The 27,916-nt window shown below is 51.0% G+C and overlaps 1 pseudogene; it reads right to left on the reverse strand.

The window, feature by feature from the left end:
* Nucleotides 1–1,550: 1,550 nt before the first annotated feature.
* LOC149326072 (uncharacterized) lies at nucleotides 1,551–27,916 on the reverse strand (annotated as a pseudogene).

Consider the following 27,916-nt stretch of genomic DNA (forward strand, 5'->3'; position numbering starts at 1 on the left):
TATAAACCCCCAAAAAACTCATCTAGTGTGCTTTAGAAATGCACACAAGCCAATCCCGAAAAACGCTGTTGTTTTTTTGCACAGCTCCAGTTGCACTGCATGTTCTTGCTACCCCATTACATGTGTTCCGTCCGTGAAATACCTTGGCATTTACTTTGACAGTGATTTATCCTGGAACACGCACATGGCACACCTCAGTAAGAAGCTTAGAGGCGTCGCATGCTTGCTCTATGCTCTAAGAGCCTACCTGCCATTTGCCATAAGACGTTTAATTGCACAGTCTTTGGGGTATTCTCTGCTGAGATATGGCATGTGCTGTTTCTTCAACTGTTCTGCAACATGGAAAAATAGGATAAACCGTATTCTCAAGAATATGGCTAAGAGTGTCATCTATTCAATACCCCATAAACAGCAAAGTGTATTCCTTTCTTCAGGTCTGCCTTCCTTTGACATTGTGTTCAAACAAATCACTGTACTCAGACATTTCTGGAACTCTGAATTTCGGCTGCACAACGTTAAACCAATCCCATTAAGAAAAGTTTCTCGATATATTGTCCCGGCAGTGCGAACTCATTTTGGTATGTCTATGAGGTCATATTATATCCCATGTATATTCAATGAGATGCCTGATAATGTTTTCAACTTGAACACTAGCAGACAGTTACGTGATGCTATTGCCGAGCTTGAACAGCTCTAGTGCATATGTTTTAATGTACACAAAACAAAGAATTGATTTGGTAACAGAGGTTGTTGCTGCTGCCGGACGGCGCCCTACAAGCCCAATTGAGGCTTTGGCGCGTCCGCGTCTTGTATTGTTTCTTTGGGTAACCGAGTGCATTTAACCTTGCTCTTTGTCTTTCTATAAAACCCTGTGTGTTAGCTTTTGCTTCTTTATTCGCATTTTTACTTGCTTTGTTTTGTCGCGATGTACGATGTACCCTTGTACCACTCCTGCCTTGGCCACCAAATGGAGGCTGGCAGTATTGAATAAAATAAATAAAATAAAGTATTTATTATTATTATTATTATTATTATTGATACGCAACTTACAAATGAGTGGCAATGAGGGGAACACTGAGGTGTCCCCGAGAAGTACCTTTAGTAAGGACGACATCCGTTTTGTGCCTCTTCACTAAGCAGCGGCGACACGGCGTGTGCAGTCCCCTTGGTTCTGCCCGAGCTGTCGAAGCAATCCTTGGATGCGACCACGACATTGATGTTTTTATTTAAAAAACACAAGGGAACAAAGTCGTGCTGTATGCAGTGCGATCGCCTCGTGGTTCCATCCACGGCGAACAATCATCTGGCAAGTCCGGCTTCTTGACGGACTCAGGAAACGACTGAAAAGAACGAAAGTAAGGAGCGAACAAAGGTGCAATGTACACAGGTTATAACACAAAGAAACAAAGCTAGGCGCTGCACTCAGTTAACCCATTCAACGAGGCGTAGCGTGAGCTTTAAAGCCGATTTCGACAAAGCGTGAGAAGTCGCTAAGGAAACAAAGGTAGTACACTGCACTGGGTGAATGATGTAGCTAGGCCAAGCGCAAGTCATAACTCCTCTAAAGCCGCACTGCACTCGGTGAACCCTGCGACGAGGCCTAGCGAGGGGTTCTAATGTCTGGCGCTGATTTCGACAAAGAGATGGAACACGGCCGCGAGACGAGATGCCCGCGGTCTGCCAGGAAGCAATGAGGTGGCCCTGAAAAGGGCCGTTTGGAGGAGCAGCTCAACGTCGACGTCTACCTACAGCGGCGTGGTGGCGCGGTGAGCAGTAGGCCCAGTAGTGCTCCGTCTTTTGCCCTTCTGCTCCACATAGACGACACCGGTGCACGATGTACAGCTCTCCTGGTCTTGCCCGTGAAGCCGAAGCGATCCCTGGTCCGTGGATCTTGACGAGGGCTGCGACGATAATCTTCTGATCGATGCCCCGATCTCTCGCTACGTGGTAGCGGTCCGCGGTGAACAATGACAACCTCAGCTTCCGAGAAGCATCCAGGAAACAATGCTGCAAAAAAAAGTTAAGGTTTAGCTTTGGTTAAACCTGGTAGGTTGCGTAAGCATCCATAGCGTTCCATTCGGGATCATCACCGGTTGTAGACGATTCGGTTTCGATAGAGGCGCGGTGCGCCCGTCTAGCAGCGTCTTGAGCGCGCCGCTTAGCAAGGCGCTGTTCGCGTTCTTCATCTGTCTCCGAAGCCCGTTGTCGTTTCCTGGCTTCGGCAAGCCGACGTAGCCTCCCTTTCTGTTTTTCAGGCGGCATAACGATGGAGCCGGCAAGCGAGCGAACGCATCTTATACCCCCCCCCCCTCGTTCTCTAGCCTCCTCTCCACACTTCGCAACTGGCGAGAGCGCGGCGAGGGCAGCAGCGCCTCGCGCCGCCCTTCAAGGTCAAACGTGCCTCGCGGCCGCCCCGACGCGAAGGGCTGAAACCGGTCGTAATATTGCTTTCGGAATAAAAAGTTTCGTTACCAGCGCCGCAATTTGGTTAATCCTCAATGCACGAGAAAACTTGCGACAATGTAGTTCAGCCCTTACCTCGGTGTTGAGAATGCGCACGCGCGACAAGCGCGTCAGCGTGGCTGTCAGACGGCGATCAGTGCCGCGGCAAAAACTTTAAATACGAGCACGGCACTAGCCACGTGCTCCTGGCGAAACGGCGAAAGCCGCAAGCACTGCACAGAACGCGTCTCGAAACACAAGCGTTTGCGGTGTTGGCTATGGGGGGAGTTCGGTGTCGTTGCTAGCTCGCTGCTGCTGCTGCTCGCTGCTTGACGGAACTGCGGTCAAGCTACGCCACCCGTTCCCACCACCACCAGGACAGGAGTGCCGCTGAGAGAAAGAGTTGGGTGATGGGAGGGAGATTACAAGAGGGGGTATTTACATTTTTACAGAACTGAGACTGAAGTGAAGCTGAAGTGAGGCTCAAGTGAGGCTCTTCTGCCGCATTCGTTGTCGACTTTTATAGCCTTCTCGTTCCCTAAAGTCCCTAGGTTGAGGACGCCCACGCCGGAGTGGGAGGGGCCTAGAGCATTCACTTGTGCGCACAAACACAACACCGCACTTAGGGTCACGCCCCCTCACGTGTTCGGTCCGAGGGAAAGAAGGTTGACATCGAGGCGTCGACTGCGGTTGGTGGTGGTTTCCGGCCAGCCGAAAGTCCCGCGGGTCACCGACATCTGTTGTTTATCAAATGACACCCGCCGCTCGAGGCCGGAAAGTGGTCGCTCGTCCTTGGAGATGTTCGAATGATGCCCGCCAGCCCGTCGCGGTGCTTGGCACGCCAAAGAGCCACAGGAAACGAAGCCCTTTGTTCCCCGGCACGGTCACAGCAATTGGGGAAGATAACGTCCGTCTCCCCGAGGCGGCGGCGGCGTTCGACACGTGCAGGCACTTCGGAAAGGGGGTCTGATTTTTCTTAAAGGGCCACTGCCCAGGGTCCGGACATTTTTGAAAAACAAGCCCACTGCATAGATGAGGCATCGAAGATAACCTCTGCAAAATACTAGAGCCATGCGCGCCCCGAAAAGCTGCGAAGATTCAAATCAAAGCCCGCTCGTTCTTTCCTTCAACAAAAACGGCCCGCCCCACTACTCTGAACCCCGTTGACGTCGTGGGGGGTTACTTTCGCTAAAGGCACTCCATTGGTGCATCGTTCTGACTGACGGGAGAAGGTTGGGAGTAGCGTTGGCGTCGCGTCGTCTGCACAACGCTTTCCGCAGCGCCTTCTGTTCTGGCTCATGGCTACAAACCCGCATGAAGGAACTCAAAATAAACTGCGGAGGGAGCGTGCGGCGACAGCCTTGAACCCTAGCCATAAAAAGTAAACAAATAGTAAAACTGAGGGAGTTGGCTTCCTGGAAGATTGCGGGCATCCAATCTCGCGGCCGTGTTCCCTCTCTTTGTCGAAATCGGCGCCAGACATCAGAACCCGCGCTAGGCCTCGTTCCAGGGTTAAACGAGTGCAGTGTGGCTTTAGAGAAGTTATGACTTGCGCTTATTCTAGCTATATCATTCACCCAGTGCAGTGTGCCTTTGCCTCTTTAGCGACTTCTCACGCCTTGTCGAAATCGGATTTAAAGCTCACGCCACGCCTTGTTGAATGGGTTAACCGAGTGCAGCGCCTAGTTTTGTTTTTTTGTGTTCTAACCTGTAAGCAGTGCACCTTTCTTCGCTCCTTACTTTTGTTCTTTTCAGTCGTTTCCTGAATCCGTCGAAAAAGCCGGGCTTGCCGGATGATTGTTCGCCGTGAATGGAACCACGAGGCGATCGCATCTGCATACACAGCACGACTTTGTTCCCTCGTGTTTTCTTTTAACAAGGATTGCTTCGACAACTCGGGCAAAACGAGGACTGCGCACGCAGTGTCGTCGCTGCTTAGTGAAGAGGCACAAAACGGATGTCGTCCTTACTAAAGGCCCTTCTCGGGGCCACCTCAGTGCTTCCTGGGAGACCACTCGCTTTCCGCCCTGTGCACATGTTCCCCTCATTTCCAATCATTTGTAAGTTGCATATCAATGAATTAATAAATCAGTCAATGCACTTTATTTACCAGAAAAATCTGGCTGGTCACCCTGGGCTAAAAGCTGTGCACACAGCTTGACAAGGCCCAGGGGACCATTAGATGACAGTTTTGAACGTAGGAAAAACAAGTTGGTACTTTAAAAGAACATGGAAAGTACACCAAACAATATAAGAGATAAACATTACAATCGCGCATTACAGTAAAGAAAAAGAAAACACTTTGACAGAAGACATACAGCATCGATTTACACTATAATACATACAAAAATTACGACATTCAGCACTATGGCACGAAATATAAAAACAGCACATAAAGCAAAAAAGAGAATGCAAGTTACAATAGTACAGATAGATTAGCTGTTTACATTTACATATGCATAAAATTAGTCCTCGGCTCCTTGGGACTCCTTCAAATCCTGCAGAAGGCTTGAATTTGCAACTGCTAATATCAAAGAAGATTTAGAAGAACTTCAGTTTGGGGTACATGGTGCATAGTACTTCAGAAAATAAACAATAGCGCCTACAATGACACACACAGAAGAACGATGCAGCACAAGCGCTATCCTGCGCTCTACAGTATGGAACTGTGACTGTGAAAAATGAACCTTCACGTCAGTGAAATATGAGTCTTTAGGCTGTCTACAAATCGTTATTACAGAAAGAAAGAAATCTTAGTGAATGTTGTGTAAGAGGCTTGCATATTACTCTGTTTGTTTATTTATTTATGTTACCCCTCAAGGCCAGTGGCATTACACAGGGGGAATCATATTACTCTGTTTGTTTATTTATTTATGTTACCCCTCAAGGCCAGTGGCATTACACAGGGGGAATGGTAAATATACGAAAACTGAGAGAAAAATACACTTGATTACATGAATATTAAACAGCGCCTGAATATACAATGTTAGCTAGTGCTACGCGGAACTGCTCATAATTTTCATTGCCGGCAACTTCTGCGGGAAGTGTGGTTCTAGTCGCATGAGGTTCGCGGCAGGAATGACTGCGAGCAGCATTTTCTGTTACATGACATACTTCCGACTTTGTGATCATGATCAATGCGGCGGGATACAGAAATTGTATGGGGGATGAGGTGATCACGAAGAGCGGGATGATGGTACAGCTTGTGGAACAGGGTGATACGAAACAATTTTCTACGCGATGTCAGTTATGGGAGGCAGATATTAGATTTCATAGTAGTTATACTCGCTGTGCGGTTGTAGTTAACAAGGATTAAACGCACAGAGTTATTTTGCACCAGCTCAAGATCATTAATGAAGTTGTCATGAGCAGGGTGACATACACGTGTTGCATGCTCGAGTTTTTATCGTATTAGTGTTTGATAAAGCAATAGTTTCAAATTGGAAGGAACGTTAAAGAAGTTGCGACGTAAGTAGCAAAGCATGCGATTAGCATTTTCAATTATGTTCTCGGTATGAAGAGACCAGTTAAGATAATAAGTAATGTGGACGCCGATGCACTTATATGATGAGGCTGATTTCAACGAAATGTTATCGATGTAGTAGTGAGGTGAAACGGAAGTTTTTCTAGATACACGCATGACTTTGCATTTGTTCATATATAGCTGCATTCACCATTCTTCGCACTGAAGTCAGTGGCGGTCTCGTCAAGTAGACCCCTGCTTTTGTACGTTCACCTTGTTAGCGGCTGTCTTATTTCACACAATTCCACATTCTACACGTTGATAGTTATACGAGCACAATTCGTTGTGATTGTCGAGGAATCGTGTTCCTGCCTTGCCGCCACCGTTGTCTTGCCATGCCGCTGGCGCGGCGGCGACGGCGGTGCCATTCACCTGCGGTTGCGGTGGCCAGCAACCTCGTCGGCGGGGGAGGGAGGGAAGGGAGCCACCCATTCATGTCTTTATCCCACCATGGGACACAGCGACGCCAGCGAGGGGACCACCCCTTTCTGGCTTGACAAGGAGCGCCGACCTGCCGCCTTGAAGGAGGGGACTGAGGGCGGAACAAAGCCACTTCCCAGAACTGAGAAATGAAGGCCGCTAACCCCACTGGTGAAACGTCCGGGCAGGTGCTTTCACCTTAGTGGACATGTCGTGGCGGGATATCTCAGACGTCGACTCGTTTCCCCTAGTATCGAAATGAATATTTCTCGCGTAAACGTTAACATTCAAAGTTTGAGTAATGGTATAATGTCGATACCTTTCGCCATTTATTTTTCAATAACAAAGCGCAAAAAAATTTTTGTGCAAATAAAATAAAAAATCGTTGTTTCTATTTTTTTCTTTTTTTATATACAGCAGTCTGTCCGCTCCCCCTAAATTCACTCTCTGTGACCGCCACTGACTGAAGTAATGTAAGGTTGTTAGTGTTGGTTATTTCTCTAAAAATGACGCAAACATCAGCGAATAGGTGAATATGAGAATCGATAAGAGAGCGGGGATCATTAATGTTAAATCAGGAACAGTAGCTAGGGTCCAAGAACTGAACCTTGTGGAACTCCGGAAGACACCTCTGTAAAACAGGTGTTATAACCGTTAGCAAAAACTAATTGTGAGCGATTAAGTAGACCTTCAATCCATTTCAATAAGTTACAGTCAATATTCCGATGTTTTAGTTTGTGAGCCAAAAGGTTGTGACATACATCGTCGAAAGCCTCCGAAAAATCCAGAAATATACAGTCAGTTAGTGATGGTAGGTCTAGAATACAGTGCAATGCATGTGTAAACTATATTAACTGTGTTTCGCAAGAGTAAGGTTTTCGAAAACCATGTTGCGCTGACATAAAAAAGTTGTTCAACGAAAGGAAGTTAACAAGGTTGGTGAATATTATATTTTTGAACATTTTGGGTCAAGTATTGGTAAGGGATATGGGACGATAATTAATAGGGGATGCTTTTCTGCCGGATTTGTAGACTGTAACCACCTTTCTGATCTTCCACTCAGTAGCTGCGTCGACTGGTCAATGCTGGAAAAGTTTGGTTAGTATAATGGGCGAATAAGCTGCAGTGCTTTTTAAGTAACGCAGTCATAACCCGGAGCGGAATGAACACTGAGTCCGTCAATAAGCTTATTCACACCAGTAGGAGCAACAGTTATAGGTGGCATGAAAACATAGTTGAAGTGGTGAGTTGTAGGCATATGTGTACATCAGATATGGGTGTAAAGTTGTCAGTGATTGCGCGGTTAAGAATCGTGGCGCAAACGTCGGAAGGGATGGGGTCGCCTAACGGGTCAGATAACGCAAAACTATCGTCGGTGGAAGGATTAATGACCCGCCAGAATTTTTGACATTGGTGGTTACATGTGAGTGGAAGTGCTTTTAGCGCTTTTGAGCGCCTGAACATACATGTTGGAAGCCGCTGAATACGACGTCCGATCGCTCACTAGTTGGCGAGAACTTTACGATGCGGTAGAGGCTTTCTTTTTGTTAGATAAACTTTTAATGTGATTATTACATCAGGGAGCTATTGAGTGGGTGGTGGCAGTGCGTTCAGGAGTGTATTGTTCTGTGAGTTGGGTGACTATAGCTGTGAACATGCTCCAGTTGGTTTGAATGCTGCGGACACCAAAGCTATGGGAAAGCATCGATAAAAAAAATAGTTCATTATTTATCGCCTGAAAATTTGCTCCATTGTAGTCTCGTATTATTATTATTTTTTCTTTTTGTTAGTGTTCGGAGTGGCTAGATTAATGTCAGAGTGCATTAGCAAGTGGTCGCTGATGCCTGGCAGGTATGTAATAGGTGAGACTACGTCAGATCGATTTGTCAGGATTAAATCTAGCGTATTCGCCGCGTTGGCTGTTATAGTCCCTTGTGAGCACAATTGTTCTGTGAGTTGGGTGACTATAGCTGTGAACATGCTCCAGTTGGTCTGAATGCTGCGGACACCAAAGCTATGGGAAAGCATCGATAAAAAAAATAGTTCATTATTTATCGCCTGAAAATTTGCTCCGTTGTAGTCTCGTATTATTATTTTTTTTTCTCTTTGTTAGTGTTCGGAGTGGCTAGATTAATGTCAGAGTGCATTAGCAAGTGGTCGCTATGCCTGGCAGGTATGTAATAGGTGAGACTATGTCAGATCGATTTGTCAGGATTAAATCTAGCGTATTAGCCGCGTTGGCTGTTATAGTCCCTTGTGAGCACAAATGCACTAACGAGAATACTGAGCGCACATCTAAAAATTCGCGACTTCGAGACGAGAACGGGGACATTAAAGGGGAGTTGGTATTCCATGTTATCTTCGAAAAATTAGATCGGCAAATAAAACAATACTGAAATATAGATCATGGTGCTTTGTTTTTATGTGTTTCCATAAAAAAGTATGGCAACAGATAAGGAAAGGCTTAGGTGATCGTGATCGAGGAGGTTAGACTGAATTATAGAGCAACAGCTTGAAACAGGTCTTCACATCATTCATATATACTAGAACATTGCAGGAGCGCGGACAAAGCAAAATTACACAAATTACGTTTGAATAGAGATCATGGCAGGAAGGTGGATGAAATATAGCTAAAAGAAGAATTGTGAACCGAAGCAAAGTATGTAATGAGCCAGAAATATGCATATCAAAGAAAACACTGCACTGAGAAAATGGACAGCATGAAATAAATGAGCAGCACAAGTGCAGCGTACAGGCCTTTATCAAAGAATTTATTTTTTGTTTATTTACCACGTCCTGGTAGTGTTAGCTCCATAAAGCATTATCAAAATTATCACAATTTTCAGTTTTATTTGCTTAGAAGAACGTTATAGCAATAAGAACTTGGTTCATAAATGCACTTCAAATATTGCCATAAATCATCGTACTCTTCGTCCTGGGCCACGAGAGCTGGGGCTTCATGAAATAATTATTACGGTGCATTAACGAAAATTTCAACATGCCGTCAGCATGCGAAGATTTTATACTGGCGCTGAAAAAACCGCATTTTTTAAATTTTCGCTGGCAGGAGGGAGTAACTTTCTTGACTGCGCTGCTTTCTTCCTAAGCAAATGAAAGACGTGTATGCCGAGCAAAAACAATTCGAAAATATGTAGCTTAAGATATAACACTAATGCACTGTGAAGCTTGATGCCTTATTGGTCCAGTAGAGTGGAGAGCTGGGCGAGTTAATTGGTTCACGATTGTTGAAAGAAAACCAGCGCAAAAGACGGGGACACAGAACTGGGAACACAGAACACAGCGTCGTCCGGTGTTCCTGTTGTGCGTCTCCGTCCTTTGCCCTTTTTTTTTTCCTTAATTGGCCATGCACTTGTGGAAATTTAGGTGCACTTCCTGTGAATTTTGCACATAAGTAGTGTATTTTTGCATTCACCTTTTTTACACGCTGAGTTGTTTTATCTTTTGGTCACTTCAGAAGGGAGGAGTTAGTATAGAAGTAATTTACTTGGAGAATACAAGGAAATATATCTTGCGATGAATTTTCTCATATTTTAATTCTGCCTGATGGGAATGCATTACGCGCCATACGGTGTTACTCACAACCAAACGCCCCGGGCTCTAAGTTGGGCAAAGCATGTATCATATATGTGAAGTGCGAATAAGGCTGTGGTGCGCTGGGCGTCTTGCATGCACAGCAGGAAGTGATTTGTGTCTAGACCATCCAGGAGGGAATGTACAAGGACGGGAGGATAGTGCAAACGCTAAAAAAATAAAGCTAACTGGGGCTGGAAACGCATTTTTCGTTCTAGCAAGTACCAACGTTGGGGCAAAGCAACCAGTTTTGGGCGCCTTGTAAGAAGAAAGGAAGGTTCTGGGAAGCGGAGGCAGGGCTGCGTACGGCGCACGCGAGGTCGCGGGGTCCCGGTGTCCAGGGAAGCTTTTCTAATGAATTACGGTATTGCTATAGAAGACTGGTCGTTTATCGAAGTCGACAAGGGGAACTTGTCACTGCCCGCGAGAGAAGACTATGTATTCTCGCAGCAGCACCTCGGGAAAGAGTTAAATTCTTCCACTCGCCACTCGCAGCGCACCGCAGAGCCGGCAGCCTTCTCTCTTGTCCGCCTACCCGGCAGGTTCCGGCCGGGGAGACGGACAATAGTCGCGGGCGAGAGCGAAGGAGGGGGGGGGGGGGCACCACATGAAAGGCATTAGAAGAATGTCACTGGCGCCTCCACTACGGCTCAGCTCGTACTATTCCGGCGCAGTGCTGCGTTTTGCCGTAATCGCTTGTCAGCAAAGTGAACACAGCACCGTGCCTTGCCGTGAATAGTAGAAGCAGGGACGTCGCGGCCACATCGGCATTCGCAGGATAGCGCCGCCCTGTCGCTTATTTGCTCGCTTATCCTCTAACAAGTCAAAAAGTCTTCCTGTCGTGGCACGCCATCCATGGCTTACGACACCACGTCTGTCATTCCCCTTCGTACTTCAAGCGTTTCTCTTCTTGCTATGAAAGTATTAGCCGTTGCGGCCACCAATTCAAGCAGCGAGAAAAATTTCAGCGCCGCAGGATTCGTAATGAAAAAGCGCCGCTCTTGTTTCGGTCAAGCCATCATCAATGAACAACTTGCATATTTAGAGTGATAAATCTATACCTTTATGCGTTGTGTCTTGTGTATAATCCCAAACTGTGATCTGGAATGCGAGGTCAAAATTTGAATGTCATTGAAATAAACTCATTTTCCTGAAATTCTCTTTTTGTGTCGTCGCCGCTTTGCAGGTCGGACCGAGCACCAGTGTCTGGCCGGTCTTCCTGTCGGTAGGTTAAGTCCCGGGCCGGGCGCGGGTTCGAAATTGCGGCCCGTGCACAGCTCTATTCAGAAACCTAATCACATTTCCTTTTGTGAAAAAAGAGCTATGTGCAGAGTTTAAATGGTGCAAGTATGAAGCTACAATGAAGTCAATTACAGATTTCTGTGCAACAGCTAGAGGAATTTCAAGAGCATGCTATACGTGATGCTAGTTGCCTCAGTCACAATTGATGCAGTCAAGTATTATTTCGTATATTTTTTTTACCCAACAGACATGAAATGTCTGAAGATGAATACGTACCAAACACATCGAAACATCAGTTGTGATGCCTGAAAAAAGTTGTACTGCAACCTATAAATGCTCAAGTCTCGATAAGCAGGAATACTGAAGGGGATTAAAAACAGTTTTCTTTTGTTCGGGCTCACGCACCTGCTACAAACATATTCTTTATACATAGCAATAAAACTTGAAATAACTGTTTAAGAAGCCTTTTGATCAATAGTATAGCTAAGTATGACTGAAAGGAGTCCGCAAGAAATGCACGGAAGCAAACATGCAGTGTGACAGCGCAGCGCGACAGGTGCGCTTTTTAATCTCGCGCGCGCACTGAAGAACATGGGTTTATGGTTTATTTGGGTTTTAACGTCGCAAAACGACTCAGGCTATGAGGGACGCCGTAGTGAAAGGGGTTCGGAAATTTCGACCACCTGGGGTTCTTTAACGTGCACTGACATCGCGCAGTACACGGGCCTCTAGAATTTAGCCTCCATCGAAATTCGACCACCCCGACCGGGATCGAACCCGCGTCTTTCGGATCAGCGGCCGAGCGCCATAGCCACTGAGCCACCGCGGCGGGTCGAAAGACATGACGGGGACACGCCGAAGAGGCAACGCTGCAGTGCACGCTGCCTCCTCGCCTCTCGGCTCCTCGCGAGCGGCCCCGTCCGCTGACGAGCGATGGCTGGGAAAAATCTAGGGAAAACATGCCTGTCCCCAACCGGACATGATGTCATTAAATATCACGTGACCTATGACGTCACGCGTATGACGTCATATTTTTTTGACCAATCAGCGTTTCCAGCCTACCTACCCGCAAACGCTTGTTTTCGAACAGAACCGACTTCCGCCCCTCCGCTCATGAAACGGTGGGGAGGCCTAAAAAAATGATAAGGTGGCTCGTTAACTGGGAATGACAAACAGATGTATGAAAGGATGCGCTCGCTAACAAGTCTAGGTGGTCGAGCCGATCGCGCCTCTCGATCGTTCAGTGTGCGGAGAAAACGCAAAAACCAAGAAAAGAGTTCTATTGAAGGCGGGGCCATGACGTCGCCCTGTGACGCACTCCACAGACACCACGCCTCCGGCTTACACCGGAGAACGAAGGGGTGATTTTGCCTTGCCGAGCCTACTCGACGAGGAGCGGGAGAGAAAAATTTCGAGGAGGGAATGGAAGGAGAGGAGGCTCGCTCAAAGTGAGGTAGAGAGTGTTTGGGACCATGGGGTGGGTAGGGGCCCTTTAAGGCGGCGGTACCACGCTAGCGGCGGTCAGCAGCCGTTTTTCGTCATGTTTGTGTGAGCGGTGTGGCTCATCCGTTTGCGCTAGAAAAATGATATTGAGCGCATTGTAAAGATAATTGTATCTTTTTTGCGATGGTATGTGTCGCTAAAAGCTATTCACGTTAGTATAATAGCAGTGAGCAAAAGAGCGAGGGGCATAAAACGATATTTTTGCTCGACTTGCCTGCGTTTGCTTTGCTGTTTACGAAAACTACTGCTCCGAAAAGAAAACTGCTTCTGCAGCTTTTAGATGAAGTGTGACTCGAGAACCTCACAGGCAAGTTATTGAGTTATATTGGGTAGTTATTTAGAACTGGTGCCATAAATAAGTGTGAAATTTAAAAGAATGACGCATTAATAACTCCTAGTCCAATTCATAAATCACAAACATATTTAGCAGGATTGTAGATAGTACCCATGTTGTTAATTCTTGAAAAGTTCATTGAGCTACATGTCATAATTTTTTAGTTTTCATTGTTCAAAGTTGGTCGTAACCTAGAAACTGCGCTTTTTTTATCTGAGTTTTAGAAGCAAGTAAACGTCGTATAAGGAACAAATTCGGCACACGAAATATTTATGAAATATTCCAAATCCTCTCAAGTCGGCATTTCGCTATGACAAACAGAACGGTAGTACTGCGCCATTCAATTGCGCCATTTTTTGTGCGCCGTAACCTCCGCAAAATACATCCAGCGAGAAAGATCGCTGCTATATTCCAGGCTTTTTGTACAGGAACTGAAGTCGCTGGTCTTAATACTACCAGTGATGTAAATTTGGTTATGATAAACGACTCATGTTAGCTCGCACTCGCCCGCTTTGTTGGTCGACGGGGCTGCTGCATTTGAATCTCGCGGGCGTTTTGAGTCAACAATGGAGTTCCGCCGGTCAACGACAGTGGCGCTGTCAAACATTTTGAAGCAAGGCGGTCGTTTCTTCGGCTGCTCAGCAGGCTGTCATCGGCGTATCGTGCTGTTTTGCTTGTTGGTGTTTTTTTACTGTGCTTTTGTATTTATGTACAGCGCCGTTTTTTATCACGTTATCTTGCCAGTTTTTTTGTGTGTAAAAGTGTCAAATGGGGAATCGGCGGCGATACCTTCAGCGCAAAAGGTCGACGATGACAAAGCTTCGTACGCGCATGGCTGATGTCAGGGCCAAACGCAGGTGAGTCATTCGGACCGCAATTTTGTTATTAGTATGTGCATTGAAGTCCCAACTGTACCTGTGTCGCGTGCGTGAGCTACTTCGTAGTGTGTGTTATCGAGTGCGGTTTTTCATGAACGCGTGTGCAAGATTACGAGTGTCACGGCACTGTGACATTTCGTAAGGCGAGAGCAGAAATCTGCTGCATAATTCTTTGTTCCTTAGCTGGGGTCCTGTAGAAGTGGCTCTAAATTGAAGAGTTGAGGGGCTTGTGCTTAGAAATAGGCGATGAGTTTTAAAAGTCACAAGGGCATTGAGGGATATTTTATGTACCTATATGACGACTCTCGTCCTGAGCATGCGCACGTCGCGGGTTGGATCCCAGATGTGGCAGATGGAAATTTTTCTTCACTCCGCTCTGAAGTAAGTCTATAAACTGTTGGAATTTCTAAAAAATATACCACAGCTTATACAGGGCGATAAAATCACCTGCTGATTCTGTATTGCGCAAAACATTTCGCGTTTGCGTCTTGCATTCCTCCTGAGCTCGTTAGGAGCTCACAGTGCGTGGAAGCGGCAGTTTACGTTGTGGGGGGATGGACACCTTTCTAGGCGAGTGGCATTTGGCAGCACGGGGAGCCTAATTTCACGGGGAGCCTAATTTTTATACGCACCACATCTAGCGCTGGAAAAAATGCTGGCACTGTATTTTCAAAATGGCATGCAACATGTCTGCACTCCCTGAAGACTTGCCGCTGCAGACCATCAGACCTCGCCTAGTCGTTTGCTCTTTTGCAACAATATAGTTTTTCTTTACGCCCTCCTGTTATGGCCTCGTAGGTGAGTATATGTTAGGTAAAATCATTATAGAGGGTATTTTTGCTATAAACTTATCACTTGTTTCATACAAATGCTTGAAAGCTACACAGCCCTCCTTGAGTTGGGTGTTTTCCTTAGCTGAAAAGGCGCTGAAGCACATTTGTGGATGAATGCACTCTAAATATGTTTCTAATTGACGTTCAAATATAACCGTTGAGATCGCTGCTATATGAAACATGAAACAGTGTGTTTTCATTTTTTTCCGCTTTATATTTTCAAAAATGTGGGGCTTTTATATGTGCGTTGCAACGGCACTGTTGAGTTGTTTCTTTTTCCCAAGTATAGCTTAGTTGGACATGCTGTACTTCCTGCCCATTACTTTTCTTTCTTCTGTTCTATAGCTGCGTCTTTTCTTTTGCTACTAGCCCGCTTGTGGCGTTCACTTTCCTTGGAAGCACAGTATCAATATACACTTTCAAGGGATATTCAACCTCAGCTCACATTTTTCTGCTTGTGTGTAATGGATACAGCCTTCTGCTGGTAAGCTTTTTCTTCGTGAACTGCTGGTGACATCAAAACAAGCAGTGTATCATTGTTCCAGCAGCTTTGTATCACCCTGTATGGCGTAAGCAGAATATGTTTCTGTCGTGCTCAGCAGGCTTTTATCCTAACATATTATCTGCTCTCATTGTTACAGTGGCAGCAAATTACTCAGATGTATGTAAGGACTTTTCAGTCCATTTGCTATGTTTAGGCACATATTTTCTTTCCTTTTGCATTACTGCCCTCACATTTTTGTATGACGGGAGGTAAGCATATGTCTTTGTGTGTTACTGAAACACTAAGTCAATGGAAAGTAACTGCAATGGTTGAGCAGTAAAGAACAAGCTAATACCCACTTTTGAGCACTGACATTTCCTGTCACTTCCTGGAAATAGACTCACATATGACATTGGTATGGACTTGTTTGCTTGCAGGCAGCCACCATGATGTGTGGGGGAGTTGTGCAAGGCATCTGAACGTGCTTAGTGCAATAAAATGGTCCTGTTTTTATAAGGAACATGCGTTTGTCTTTTGAAAATGCACATCAATGGAAGTGAATGAAGCCTTCTGCTTCTGCCTCTACCACTGGCGAAGTGCATGTGTGCACAGTGCGATTTCACTAGCATTGTAGTGAATGCAAAGCATGCCCCCAAAATTATATGTCAATCACACACTGCAAGAAAAAAAGAATGCACGGATAACATTCTTGAAAGGTATATGGGAGCGTAGCTGGTGATATGCATGCGCACAATGCAGCAAAAACAATGCCAGCATCTTTTGCCATTGTTTGCACTGCATAAAATACCAGTACTTTTCCTCAGCGGTGTGCAAACCACGGATACCGAAATCGCTAGAAATGCAATCAGTTGTCAGTCTCGGCTACAGGGTATTATGATTCAGAACTAGCTCTTGTAAATGGCGCGGTTTCCGGAAGAGCTGCTCCGCAATAGTACAGCGACATTTGCTGCGCATGGCGCTGCACGAATGCGCGTGTAGTGTCTAGATAGGAGTAGGTGAGTTGCATAAATATGGAAGTCTGCTATGGTGGGCTTGCTGCTCGCACCGCTGGCACTTCCTCTATCTGCACGTGCCAATCTGCTCGCGGGTGCTCAAAAGGGGTGGTGTCCCTCATTGTTAGTCATGGCTGGAATTCCGCTCCGGTCAAGAATGGAGAAAATTGTGCTGCGGGCGTGCGGGGCAGCTTGGTGCATGCGAGTGAGAGGGGAGCTTGCGGAGCGGGCGAGCGTAGTGTAAGTGTGTGTGAGAGAGAGAGAGAGCGCGGTCGCCCTCTCCCGAAGTGCGCGCCTCACGTGTCAGGTCGCCGGCAACGCGAGGCTGCTGAAACTTTTCGCGGTCCTTCCCACTGGCTGTATCGCCTCGCGTAATGGAAATACAAGCAGGTGGGAAGGTATTCCCTCTTTCCCTCTCTCTCTACCCTTTGTTTGCCCCTTCACTGTCATCTCGCTTTCCATTTCCATCCCCCAGCCCCAGCTCAGGTGCTTCTAGACATAATAGCAGATGCCGGGGCTGGCAAGAATCCTTTTACCTTCTTTTGCATTTGCAATAAAAGCCACTTACTACTACTACTCAGGATAGTTCCGTGAACACGAGGGGCCGAGAGCTTCCGGTGAAATTTCTTGGAAACCGGTATGAAGTCCTTTGGCTGCGTGGTCTGTGGATGACATTGGTGAAAACATTTCGTCTAAGAGCTATTTTTCAGCAGATTTTGAAGCCCTCTCACCAACACCATCAAGGACTTCAGGATAATTGAGCAAGGTTATGTGGGAAGCAGGTTTTACATCGCAAATTGTTTTTCGACCTGGTTTACAAAGCGGGGAACATAAAATGACGTTAGTGTCGATCCGTATTCACAAATTAGAAGAAAGACCATAAATATTTTCAAAATTGTGCTCGTCTAGCTGATAAACATTTACGACCAGATTTTCATTAGCGTGGTTATGAAAACCTAATTGGAAGGGGCCGGAACTCTACATTTTACCAGATCTGACGAACGCTTCAGCCTCTTGCTCAGGACGGTTCCTCATGCTTGTTTACAAAAAAGCATACAGCAGCAGCATGCTTGCATTGTCTTCGCATTCCGGCCTTGAAATAGCATTTGCCACAGCGGTTGCTTTTGTGTGCATGGTCATGAAACGTGAAAAAAATCTGCCATCATTTACACACACATCTATTTTCCTCAATATTTCATGAAATTCTAAGATATTACGGGAGTAGGCATTGCTCTGGCTGAATGTAACTTCTAAGTCAAAATGTTTGCTTGCACATGAATGAGCACATATAGCTATGGCTCTGCAAATAAAGTGTTCCCGCATGCGCGGTAATCTCTTCAGCTTCGCATATCTGTTTAGAGGCACTTTATTTTATGCTCGCATAAAGGTTGTGTTTATTATTATTAGCGCAAAACGTAACAAAATCCCATTGTATTGGCCTCGAATTTCAAGTTGATTCACTTAGGACACACACTTCCCCATTGAGGTAACAGCGTTTCATTGACAATCTGCTCCACTGAGTGCACGTGATCAATTAGCAATTTTCGCTCCTTCAAGTTGGCAGAAAAAAAAATGTTTTCAATAGGCTCTGCATTTTTCTCACCTGAAAAAGAAAAAAAAACGCGACTGCGCATACAGATTTGCAGGCAGGCCAACACGTGCAAAGAAAACTGACTTTCTTCAAGACACACGTCATCAACGCACGTGTTTCTGGTCCGATGGGCAAAACATGCGCCGTACCGAGAAGGCTCACACTGGGAGAAGAAAGGCTGCCAGGCGTTTCGAATCAGGGAACAAAGCTGGTGGGGGAATGCTCGGCACCTGAAAAACCGGTTCAAAACCGAAAGTCGACGATTTTGCCCATCGGGGCACAACTTTTTGACGTCACACTGTTTACATCAGGGAGAGGTCTATTATGAGGCACCGGCCGGATTCACTGGCGCCTGGAGCGCGCTCCTGCCACCCGCCCTAAGTCATTCAGCGCAAGCGTTTCCCCTCTTATATCCTGTGAGGGCAGGCGAGGCGTCTCGAATCGGGGTAGAAAGGCGGCGAAGGAGCCCTCGGGACCAACAACACCTGCTCAGAACCAAAAGTTGTCAGTTCTGCCAACCGGGCCACAACTTTTTGACGTCACGCTGTTTACAATAGGGAGGGGGTTTCACAGTTCTGCAAGGAGATTGACATGCGGCCGTTCCAATCCAAGGTTCTTCTGCAGCCAAGGCCAGGCTAGAAAGAGGAGACAGACCTGTGTGCCTCTGCTGCGGGGAGTGGGTACAAGTTGTCAGGGCGCACCCGCCCTGGGCGCAGTGGGGTTTGTAATAAAAATCTTTAGCGCGGCACCCAACCCTTGCTCTCACCGTCGTGGTGAAGCGTTGCGTTGTGCGTTTCTTTCCAGGAACGACGCTTGCTCCGTCAACAACTGCGGGGGGTTGACGCGGAGCACGGTACAGTGGAGCACGGCTGCTGAGACTACACACTCGCCTTGCCGGACCAAGTGTAGTGTCACGGCCGCTCAATGGAAGCCTCCATTGAGCGGCCGTGGTAGTGTGTTCGCCAAACTCACTGCTGGGCAAATGCGTTTTGGTACGAGGCTTTTGTCGCAAGCTTTCTGGCACGGGGTTTTTGACACACGAGGTTTATGTAGTACGGGAGATACACTGCAAGGGCGTTTGTCACGCAGGGCTAACAAGGCAGAGCTTTGGAAACGGGTGTTCTGCACTCGAATAAATCATGCTGTATCAGCAGGAGGCATGTTACAATTTCCAATTAGCGGCTTGGAAGACGTCCTTTTAGTGCGAGTGTAAAGCGTGTCATAAGCATGATGGAGATGCGCGATTGTTGTCAGTGCACCACCTAGTACCTGCTCCCAGTATAGGCCACGCCGCCACAGTGAAGGCGCTTTAGCTCTGCAGGGTACGTAACCGGCTTTTGGATTCTTGCAGATTCACTAAGAAGGTTTTTGTATGATGTTTTATCATCCTCCTTTATAAACAACGCAGCCATAGCCCTGCATGAAACAGGAAAGCAGAAGTACAGTCGTGATTAGCATTGGATTAGCACCAGTGACGTTTTTATCTCGCAACGACAAAAGCAGCGCACGTGTTCACACAATCGTAACAGGATGCAGAGAACCGTGTAGGTCATTTCGAAAAACCTGACATTTATTCTTTATCGTAAGCGTCGCTCACAACGTTTCCCCAACGGAATGTACAAGCTCGTCCCGTAACCTGTCTTGTGTGTGTGTGTTTCGCGCAACTGCCTTGTCTGAAGTATTCAACCAACTAGCCCGACAACACGTTCTACTTAATGTACAAGCTGTGCAGCGCTCGCGTCATGTGCAGCGAGGTAGCTTAGTTTGCGGCTTTTCCTCTACTACAGTTGTGGAATTGCATGAAAATTGGTTACTGTTCCTGAAAACGCTTCCGGCAACCTTCGCAACTGCAGGACAACCAGCTCTGTCAAAGCGTGCTGCATGCCCATGCACAGTGCGTGGACATCCAGCCTCCGGCATAATCGTCAGATATTCCAGGAGGCGAGGACCCGGTGCAGCTGTGCCGGCTTTACTGAGTCGGACAGGTAACGAATACTTGGGACGAATGATGGTTACCATGTTGAGTAGAGGAAGCGATACCCAGCAAACGTGTGAGGTCAGAAAAATGCTACGCGTTCACATAACGAATAGGATGGCAGAATGGACCATTGTGCGGAAAAAGAAAATGAAGTGAAAAGGACCGGGGACGCTGGAAGAATGAAGAGCAAGGAGTAGGAGGTTCAACGCCCTGTCTGATGCGTGGTATACTGAAACCTCCAAGTAAGGCAGCGAAGCACCTATGTACGTTTTTATTTTTTGCGGTGCGTGGCCAGAGGGCCGGGCTCAGCATGGTTGCAAATTTTTGTAAGCCTGCAGACCCAGTTATCAGTGCAGCGATTCGTTATGATTGTACAATACCCAACATGATAAGTATGAGCCAATGAAGTTAGCTTCTATACCCGGCGTCAAACGTTTTGTGAAGCCTATATTCGAGTAAACAAGCCACGTGTTGATACGAAAAGTTGAAGATGGCATCACGACTGCCTGCAGGCATGTGCTATTTGTTGATCTTGCATCTACGTTAGCGCACACAGCAACTTACCCACTTTCCCCGCTTTTCGGTTACTAAAGTTTTCCTTTACAAAAGCACTGGCTTCCCTGCGCGACGCCCATTGCAGTGCATGGTCACTTTAGATAATGGGACATTTTGCACCCTGCAAAACTGCAAGATGAATGGAACATTTGCGGAAATCTGTAAGTGAGCTTTCGGGAAGGCTTGTTTTCAATGAAAAGGTCTCGTTCCTGGAAGACACTCTCGCATTCTTTGTGGAAACGAACAGAGCCATGTTTCCGCTGATGAAAAACCCTTGAAATGTCGCCATGTGACTTCGCGAGTACTCCTAGGGAGCTGTCGAGAAAGTACAGGGTCGTCCACTCTTAGAAGGCCGCACTCTTCAGAGGGCCACCGCGTGCGACACAGTCGCTCACCACAGCAAAGTGGCGCAGGAGAAGGTTTACCTGGACATAATACTTCGCGTCATCTGCCACTTCGATTCGACGCGCAGCCGTTTCGGACGCAGCGACCCTCCAAAGAGGACGGCCACGCGCTAGCGCATTCTAGGTAAGAGTGGACGACCCTGTACAATAGTACAATTTAGGGGTTCGCAGGCGACCTTCTGTAGCAAGGCAGCAGAGGCTAGGCAGGAAATGAAAAGAAACTTGTCCGCTTTCGGGTCTGAAAAAAATTTGCGGGTGTCGAGCGATCCTCCGCGGCCTTTGTCCCCGAGTAGAGACGCCTCGCAGCCTTTCTTTTCCTGGTAAGAGCCTTCTTGGTACAGCGCCAGTTTTGTCCACGAGACGGGAAACACCTGCGCGGATGACGTAAGCTGAGAGGTCACCGGGTGCACCCATCAGTATAAATTACGGGCCAGCAGCGTAGCAACCGCATTGCGACCCGTCGTCCCGTCACAAGGATCCTCGATCATCAGCAGTAAGTATTGCTTTTTCATATACTCGCGGCATAACTGGGGATTCCCTAAGAGTAATTTTTTTCTTTTTGACTCAGATGTTTCAAAACCGACCCGCGAAAATTTACGAGCATCAGCTCATTGGGGACAGCATGCTCCGGTGAGACCGGTTCTGACCTTTGACCGAGTCGGACGTGTTTTTTGACGCTCCTTCGACTTCGGCCGGGCCTAGCTACGCCGTGCAGCAACCGGGTTGGGCCCGCATCGCCTGCACGTACGACCCGCAGGCAACGGACCTGGACCTAGGATAACCATCTCCCGTGGCCCCCCGGCCATGGAGCCCCACCAGGAGGCCCGCGGCCGCGGAATGCGCAAGCGTAGCACTGTGCCGGACGGACCTCGTTCGCAGAGCGCACGCCGCGACCGGTCTATCGATTCATCTCCGCTGCTAGAGAGATGGATAGAGTGCGTGCAACGCGCAACACAGCGCGCTGCCCTGACTCCGGAGACGGCGAAGGCAACGCTACGCACCTTGGCCCTTCCGCCACGTGCTGCTGCGATGGCGGCGCGCGCGGACCAACACGTGGGAGCCGCCATTGCCAGCCCGGTCCTGCAGCCACCACTCGGCGGCGGCTACATTCCAGCAGCGGTGGAAGCAGCTGTAGAAGAGCCAGAGGGGGACGACGCCATGGATCAAAGCACCCATCGCAAGCGGCGCCGTTCCACCCACTCTGAAGAGGGGGAGGGGAACAAAGGCAGCGGGGGCGAGGAATCTGCTGCTAAGCGCGAAGCGCTGCAGCTAACTGCACCTGTCTCACCTCCCCCTCCGCGTCCTGAGGGAGCGACCACAGGACAAAGAGCCAGGGAGGTGACAGCCGACAATGGCGTGTCTGCCAGTGCTGGCTGCTTTCCCCCTGCTCTCGCCGGAACGCAAGCCCCCACCCTAAGGGACCAGCTGCCGGTGACGACATCGGCTGACGCGGCGCAGCAGAAGCCTGCAAACCCGGCACGTGACCCAGAGGCCGCAGCTGCGGCTCTCAGACGGAGCGCGGCGCACGCTGCCAGCGTGCCTGACAGCAACGAACGCCACGCCCCCCTGGCATCCTCATGCACACTGGAGACCGCCAGCCTGATCCCCTGGCGCCAGGCTTCAACCCGAGCACAGCGAAGGCGTAAGGCTGCCCTGCAGAGAGCTGCTGCTGCTGTGGCGGTCCATGAGGAGCTCCACTGGACAGTCCTGTTCCGGCCAGCGGAACGCGGCGTGGCCATAAGCAGGGAACAAGGCTGGGAGATTGCTGAGGAGCTGGGCCCGCGCCCTGGCGTGCTGGCGGTTCGCGTTAACACGCGGCGGAACGTCGTGGCGGTGGATACCGGCTGCGCAGCTACCTTCGGCGCGCTTCTGGCCACGACTGTCATCCGTGGCCTGGCTGTGTGCGCCAGGGAGCCAGCTCCTCGCAACCAGTCCAGTGGGCTCGTGTTCGGCGTGGACGCGCGCCGCTCAGCGGACCAGCTGCTTGCCGCAGTGGAGTCGGCGGTGGCAGTGACGTCGGCGTCGCTGTCGGGAAGCACGCTGCTTCTCCGATTTGCGGCGCCGATCCCGCCGCCGCATGTGTTAATTTACAGGCGGCGCCTCGCTGTCCGGCCCTGCCGCCCGCGCCCACTGCAGTGTTCCCGCTGTTCCAGCCTGGGCCATGCTACCGAGGCCTGCAGAGCTGCTGCCCGCTGTGCCCGCTGCGGTGCGCCACACGACACTGGAGCGTGCACCAGCGGAAAATCGCGCTGCTCAAATTGCGGCGGTCGACACCCTGCCACGGACCCCTCATGCCCCCACTGGCAACGAGAGAGGCATGTCGCCACGATTTTGGCTTCGTCAGAGGTGCCTCTCTCACGACGGGCCGTGCGCGCGGTTGTACGCGAAGAAACGGCTCCGCAGGCTGCACAGCAGCAACCAAGCAAGCGCAGCTATGCGCAGGTTGCGGGCCACAGTAAGCAGCAGCAGCAGCCTTCTCAGCAGCTCCGGCCTCAGAAGCAGCGAGGGCAGCATCCCAAGCAGCAGGCCGGTTCCCGCACCGCACCTGTGAGGCCCGCACCGACTACCTCCGGTGGCTCCCCTCTGGACGCACGCGACGCCTTAATCGAGCGCCTGCAGGCCGCGCTGCGAGCACTAAGCGTGCTCCTGCCAGAGGGCTCCGAGGGTCGCCGCATCTGTGAGGAAGCGACAGGCCCTCCTGCACTAAACAGCCAACAACATGGCTAGTCGCCGGGCAGTACCCCGCATTCCCACAGTCCTGCAATGGAACGTCCGCTCCCTTGCAGCGCGATACGCTGAGCTCCGCTCACGCATAACATCCGAACAACCAGAGGTGATCGCGCTGCAGGAAACTTACGTCCGGCTGCGGGATGGGGAGCCCCAAAGGCGGCTGCCCGGCTACATCGGTTACCATTCACCAACGAAGTGTGAGGAGGAGTCATGTGCATCGATCCCCTGCGGCGACCCAGCCCATCGACCCGGGAAATCGCGGGCCTCCATTTATGTGCGACGCGACGTCCAGCACGCGCTCGTCGGCACGGCGGCGGCGACGAGTGACGTTCAGGAGTGCGTGGCAGTGACAGTGCGCGTCGGGGGTGTTGACACATCAGTGGCCAGTGTTTATGTGCGCCCAGCTGTGGCGTGGAACGCGCTGTGTTTTCGTGCTGTGTCGTCGTGTTGTGCCCCGCGCCAGCTCATAGTTGGTGACTTCAACGCCCATCATTGTGCGTGGGGCAGTGCGCGCAACGACCGGCGCGGCGACGACCTGCATGACACAGCAACGCAGCTGGGACTCACTCCTCTCAACACTGGCCAGCCCACCTTCCGACGGCGTGGATCGTCAGGCTCCTGCATCGACGTTGCGTTTGCGTCCAGCGGCATCGAGGCGACCTGGCGTCGTGCACCATCACTCTGGGGCTCGGATCACTTCTCCATCACCATAGAGCCCACTGCTAAAGAGGCGCGCCCCATGCGTACGTACGCAATCGTGAATTGGGGCCGCTTCCGCCAAGAGGTGGACGCCGACGCTGCGTCCGGCGCCGATTACTTCACCAGTCTTGTCCGGAGCGCCCTCGCAGCCACGCGTCGCGCAGAGGTGCGGGCAGGTCAGCCAACACCCGACAATAAGCTGCTCGATCTGCGCGACAAAAGGGACAAGGCGGAGCGCAGGGCGCGACGCACGGACAAGCCAGAAGACTGGACGGTCTACAATCGGCTGGACGCAGCGGCAAGGCGTCACTCCAACAAGCTTTATCGACGGCAGTGGGCTTCTCTCTGCAACACGATGGAGAAGGATCGCAGCTCGCGGCGGCTCTTCACCACCCTGCGGCGCATCACTACACCTCAGGCGAACCCTCAGCCCCTGGCCGCTCTCGCCATCTCGAGCGGCCAAACAAACCAACAGCTGGCTGAGCAGTTCGCTGACCGATTTGCGCCACAGCGTCCCGCGAGCAGTGCAGTGACGACATCGGGCCCCAGTTTTGACGCCAGGTACTCTTCCCCCGCCCCGGATGACGGCCCGTGCAACGCGCTCTTCACAGCGGCGGAACTGAACGACGCGCTGCACCACTGCACCCGCCGCTCATCGCCCGGGCCAGACGGGGTTACGTACCAGATGCTGCGCAACCTGGACGCGGACCAACGTCAAGTCCTCCTGCGGCAGCTCAACCTGGTGTGGGAACGCGGGGTGCTACCTGAGGAGTGGCGCACAGCGGTCGTCTGCCCGATACCGAAGCCAGGCCGCCCACCCACGGAGCCCAGCGGATACCGGCCAGTGGCGCTAACGTCGGCGGCATGCAAGCTGATGGAGCATATGGCGCTCCAACGCCTGCATGCGCGGGCCGCGGAGGCAGACTTGTTCGACGAGCGTCAGACAGGGTTTCGCGGGATGCGCTGCGCGGCAGATTCAATCGCGGACGTTGTCTCCGCACTCGAGCACGCCGTGGCGGCGCGGCAGGTAGCACTGCTCTTGCTGCTCGACGTGTCGAGTGCGTTTGACAACGTCCACCGTGCGGTAATTCTCGCGAGGCTGGAAGAGGCGGGCGTGGCCGGTCGTCTGTTGCGTTATGTGCAGGGGTTCCTCAACGCGCGCACTATTCGCGTGCGCGTGGGAGCGGCTCTCTCTCAGCCCCGCCCGGTAGATCTAGGCGTGCCGCAGGGGTCGGTGTTGTCCCCGTTCCTGTTCAATGTGGCGATGTCGGCGGTGCCGGGCTGTCTGCCCACAGGCAACCGGCACCGCGTGTACATCTCCATATACGCGGACGACATCGCTCTGTGGTGCTTGGGACCTCCGGGCGAGGCTTCCCGCGTGAGAGACTGTCTCCAGGGGTCCCTTGACGCTATCGGCGACCGGTTGCGGGGCCTCGGCCTGGCGCTTTGCGCGGAGAAGACTGCAGCCATGGCCTGCGCAGCTCGCAGATGCGCCCGCCTGGCGCCGCTGACGTTGGCTGGGACGCCGCTGCCGTGGAAGAGCTCCGTGCGGTACCTCGGCCTGGAAATCGACCAGCGCCTCTCCTTCCGCCCCGCGGCGACCAGGGCCTGCCAGCAGATGAAGAGGACTACAGCCGCTGTGCACAAGCTCACCGCCCGGGGCCAGGGGATTTCTCAGCAGGCTGCGCTGCGCCTCTACAACGCCGCAGCCTTAGGGGCGATACTCTACGCGCTGCCCCTCGTCACGGTGCGCAAACCATCATGGAAGGCACTGGAGGTGCAGCATCGCAAAGCGCTGCGGACCTGCCTCGGTCTACCCGGAAACTCGCAATGCGAGGCGACACTGGCCGAGGCGGGCGCGTGGCCGCTGCAGCTACAGGCCACGCAGCGCTCGCTGCACCACATTGACCGCCTTCACCGCGCACCAGACGGCGCGGAACTCCTGCAGCGCCTTCGTCACTACCCGCGCTCAAGAATGGGCGCGGCACTGCAAGAATATGACCAGCTGACGCGCGCCACGCCCCCCTACGGCCTCTGCTCCCCCTGGCCCCTCACGACGGAGGTACAGCGAGAGATCGTCGGCATCGCGGGAAAACGCAGCACACCACTATGTGCAGTGCAGCAGCTAGCCGGAGCCGTCATCTACGAGCAACTGCGCGACCATCTGCTTGTGTTCACTGACGGCTCCGTGGTGAGCGAAAACTGCTCGCTCGCCGCAGCGGCCACCATCCCCGCCCTGCAGCTGCACCGCCAGCAAAGAGTGGCTTACCTGGGCTCTTCGACCACGGCGGAGCTACTGGGTCTTCGCCTGGGCTTGGACCTGGTGCTCACCCTTACTCCGCCGCCACCCAGGTGTGCTCTGCTGTGTGATTCCCGTGCCGCCCTTAGCCGCCTGCAGACTCACGGCCGTGGCACCCCGTTGCTGTGCGCGTTACGCGAGCGCATTGAGCGCCTTGCGGAGCGCAGATGCAGTATTCGCGTGCAGTGGGTGCCCGGTCACTGCGGCATCCGCGGCAACGAGCAAGCCGACGAGCTCGCCACCGCCGCACATCAGCTTCCTCCCAGCGACGAACCGCTCGCCCTGGAAGACGTGCGTGCGGTGATCTATGACCACCTCCGTCAGCAACACCCGGACCCTCGCATCGCGCGAGGAGAGCGCATTTCTCTCGTCGGCGCGCGCTCACTGTCGCGCCTCCAGCGGGCGATGATCATCCGAGTGCGCGTCGGCTGCGTGTGGCCCGGGGAAAGACGGGTGCGCCACGGACTTTCGTCGAGCGACGCGTGCGCTGACTGCGGCGCAGTGGAGACATTGGAGCACATGCTCCTTCGCTGTACCGCTTCTGCAGTGCCGCGTCGCGAGATGCTCGCGGCCTACAGGGCGCTGGGAATCATCCCGGACAGTCTCGAAGCGCTCCTGTGGCCGCGCGGCAGTGCGCGCACCCGTGACAGAACAATGGTGAGCCTCTGTGCGTTCATCGAGCAGGCGGATTTGACTTCCCGCCTGCTCTACGCCAGGTAGTGCACGCGTGACACGAACGCTCCGTGGGTGCTACCTCGGACGGTATACGCGGTCGGGCGCCCCACCCCGGCCGCTGGTGCAGTGTGCCGCGCGCGCGATTAGTCCGAGACAGGACGCTACGTGCGCGCGGCTATGTACATACAGTTTACTTCTTGTGTAAGTAATTGTGCGCAGTGGCCGCTCGCGCGCACTTATTTTCGGACAATGCTTGGACATTAGCGCGCGAGCGGCGCGAACTTGATTACTTTTGTATTTTGTAAATAGTGTACAAAGCTCTCCCCTGTCCTTTCTTGCTGTCGCTCCCCTCTATACTTCTCCTCACTATCCTCTCCCTTTCCCTTTCATTTCCGCCGGCTGCAGCTCGGGTGCTTAAGATATTAGATAGCAATTGCCGCGGCCGGCAACACTCTTTTGCTTCACTTTTTTATTTATTTATTTATTTTAAATAAACCACTACCACCACCAGCATGCTCCTGCGGTTGGCGGAGCGTGCTTCTGGACTTCCGCGAAGCCAGATCGGTAAGTTTGGCCGTAGAAGCAAATATGGTTCATTTTCTGAAACTGCAGTGCCTAACTGCTGGTAAATTTCGCCGCGCAGAAAGTCCTACCCTAATGCCGGGAGGGACTGCGGCAACTCTGCTCGGGCGACTACGCAGGGTGGCTCACGTGGAGCCCAT

This window comes from Amblyomma mixtum, chromosome 10, assembly GCF_055824585.1.
Source record: "Amblyomma mixtum isolate Tamu chromosome 10, ASM5582458v1, whole genome shotgun sequence".
NCBI lineage: Eukaryota > Metazoa > Arthropoda > Arachnida > Ixodida > Ixodidae > Amblyomma > Amblyomma mixtum.